The following is a 3,888-nucleotide window of genomic DNA, read 5'->3' on the forward strand; positions in this document are numbered from 1 at the left end:
ACATGGAAGGGCCTCCTGGCTAGGAAAGTTTTTTTTTTTTTTTTTTCTTGATCTAGGTAGTAATTATAGGGTTTTGTTTGTTTGTTTGTTTTGTTTTTTTGTCTCATGAAACAGTCATTAAGCTATGTGCTTTGATGATTTTCTGAATTTATGTTTTTTTTAATAATATAAAGATTAAACAAAGCAGTCTGCAAAATGAGAGAAAATATGTGTAACACATAGCTGACAAAAGGCTCTCATCTAGCACAAATAATCCCTACTAAAAGATAAAAATAAAAAGACTATAGAAAAAAATGTTTATGAGATGTGAATAGATCCTTCATAAAAGAAAACACCCAAATGTTTGAGAAATATCTGAAAAGATGCTCGATCTAATTAATAAGCATGAAAATAAACATTAAAACCCTAGTGAGCTAACAACGCACACCCATTTGAATGACTAAAATTAACAAGAGTAGATAAAACTGTGAAGTAATTTTCTAATGCCCTTGGTAAAAGTGTATTGGTTCAATAACTTTAGAAAACAGTTTGGTACTATAGACTTATTTTGGAGGTGCTCATACCCTGTGGTCAAGATTTTCTATTCTTAGGTATATTCCCTACAGAATTATGTACACATGTGTACCATAAGGCATATATAGACTATTCATAGAAGCAATATTTGTAAAATGGGTAAATCTGGAACTTACTTAAATATTCACCAACAATATAAATAGATAATAACATACTTATATATGTGAGCACGCAGTAATAAAAGTGAATAAAATATAGCTACGTACTTCAGCACAAATGTAAAACTCCTTTTTCCCCACTTATCTAAGTCTTTCTTCAATAATCAAAGAGATGGGTTGCAATTCAAAGATTTTGTCTCTGATTTGATCTCTCATTAGGGTTTTCTAAATTTTTGTACCACGAAATCCCTTTAATTGGAAGCGGTGAAAATATTCTGTCTTGTCAATAAGCAGTATTGTAATACCTTAATGAAGAAATAGAATAAGAGGTAAGTGGCTTCCGTACTTCACCTAAATGTAAAAAGTGTCCATTCCTTTTTTCTGTATAAATACAGAATTTATTCCATTCAAGACACTGCACTAGATATGGAGAAAACAAAAACAAACAATATAATATAGCTTTTGCTCTCAAGAAACTCACATTCTCCTGGTGGGGAGGCCAGGCAATTATGATGTAGCATCGATTAAGGTTTGCCCAGAGAATTATGGGTGCATTCAGGAGATGCAGTACCCACACAAGATCACTAGAGAGTTTATGCATATTGTTGGCCAGCATCCCCAGACTAGATGGTTTTACCTGAAAGCCTCAGTATCATTTAAGAAGACCTCTAAACAGGGGACAGAAAAAACCAGGAGGAGCCCTTGTAGGGTAAATTTTAAACACTGACCTCAGAACTATGTCATTCTGTAGAGAAATATATATTATAGAGCATTGTTGAAAAAAATAGAACAATCAGAAGGCATTATTGGAGCTTAACAGCTAGGTACACAGTCAGGAAAAAGGATAGTAAAGTAAGTTCTGACAAAATTATTGTCATCCAAGGGTTACTGTGCACATAGCCAAGGCTATGCCTCCTGAGGAGAAACATTAGAAACTTAACACTGCAGAAGTTTGGGGAGGATAGATTTCACTAAAATAATTCAGCCAGTTAGTGAACAAGTAAATAATGAAAATAAGAACTGGGGTGGGGTAGGGGCAGAAACCACAGTATCTACAATATAATCTACCAAATATCCATATTCCAATTTTTTATATATATATATATGCAAACAAAAAGTATGACCAATTTTCAGAAAAACATCAAGGGACAGAAACTGTGAGAATGAGTAGTTACTATGTTTGAAAGACAAAGACTTCAAAGTAGACATTAAAAATACATTCAAAGATCTAAAGAAAACCAGGATTAAAGAAGTAAAGTATTCTAACAATGTCATGTCAAATACAGAATACCAATGAAGAGATAGAAATTATAAATAATAACCAAATGCAAACTCTGGAGTTTACAGTACAATCACTAAAATTAAAATATCACAAGAGGAACTGAACAATAGATTTGGAACTGGCAGAAGACAGAATTTATATTGATAAAGATTATTTAACATTTAGAAGAGAGTAAAAAATGAAGAAACATACAGAGAGCTTTGAAGAAATGTGGGACACCATTAAACACATCAAAGTAGGTGCAATGAAAGTACCAGAAGAAAAAAAAAGAAAGAGAGAGAGAAAATAGAAGAAAAAATATTTGAAGAAATAATGACTGAATACTTCTCCAATTTATTAAAAATTATAAATCTACAAATCTAGAAAGCTCAGCAAACTCCAAGTAGTGTAAATGCACAGAGATCCATAAACACAAACACATCACAGGAAAATGCTAAAAGCCAAAAAGAAAAAGAAAATTTGGAAAGCAGCAAAAGAAAAATGACATATCACTTATAAGAGAACCCCAGAAAATTTAACTTGACTTTTCAGCAGAAACAACGAAGGCTAAGGGCCAATGGAATAACATACTTAACGTGTTAAAAAACACAATACAAAATTTGTCAACCAAGAAACTTACATTTATGAAGGCAAGTAATGACATCTAGATAGGCAAGATTTGGGAGAATTTCTTGTGAGCAGATCTTTCTTATAAGAAAGCGACTGACTCCAAACAGTAATTCAAATTCATACAAAAAGACAAAGTACACAGGTAAAGGTAATTGTGTAACTACAAATTATAGTGTAAAGTTCTATTTTTTTCTTCTTTCTTTTAGCTGATTTTAAAATGCAACTACATGATATACACGATATAAATAATAAATGAGTACTTTAGAAAGTTTGTAAAAAATAGAATTTAAAGATAATACAATTTTTCCTCGAACCTTTTGAAGACTCATATATTGTTGGGCTTATAACATACAGAAATCTGATATATATGCTATAACAGCAAAACTATATTGATGTACAAAAATAACTCCAGCTAGTAATGCAAATCTAAAGGAACAAAGGAAGAAAAGAAATGATAAAAATGAATTTACTACAACAAATGATATGAATACATACTTGTTTTCTTTCTTCACTAGATTATTTAAAATACATATAAGAATACAAAGTAAAAATTATAATAATTGTTAAATTTGTAACATTTGTAAGTGTAATATGTGTATTATTATAATACCACAAAAAGAAGGGAATAGGAATAAAGGTATATAGGAATAACATTTCTATACCTCAATGGATCTGAGTTAGTTTAAAAATAAGGCTGATTCTGATAACTTAAGGTACATATAGTACTCTTAGAGCAACCACTATGGAAATAATGACAAATAAATAGCAAAAAGTCAATAAAAAATTAAACTCTACATTAGAAAATGTTAACTTAATGAACAAAAGAAGTAGTAGAAGAGGAGTAAAGGAACAATAAGAAATGAGACATGTAAAGAACGGAAAATAAAATGGCAGATGTAGATTCAACTATGTCAATAGTAGTAATAAATGTGAATATATTAAACAGTTCAAAGGAGAAAGCTTGTCACACTCAATAAAATATACAATATTTATATGCTTCTACAGAAGACACAGTTTAAACTGAAACATACAAATACATCGAAAGTAAAAGGATGGGAAAAGATATATTGTGCAAATAGCTAGCTGAAGAAAGCTGGAGTCTATACTAAATAGAAGTTATAACAAAATATATTAAACTAGCAATAAAGAGGTACATTCTAGATGGATAAAATGGTCAATCCTTCATGAATGTATATCAATTGAGAGCTTACATGCATCTAACAGCAAAGTACAAAATACAAGAAGGAAAATTTGATAGAAATAAAAGAGGAAATGTACAATTTAGCAATAATAGTTGTAGAATTAAACACCTATTTGCAATATTGA

The sequence above is a fragment of the Galeopterus variegatus genome, unplaced genomic scaffold (assembly GCF_000696425.1).
Source record: "Galeopterus variegatus unplaced genomic scaffold, G_variegatus-3.0.2 Scaffold10672, whole genome shotgun sequence".
NCBI classification, from domain to species: domain Eukaryota; kingdom Metazoa; phylum Chordata; class Mammalia; order Dermoptera; family Cynocephalidae; genus Galeopterus; species Galeopterus variegatus.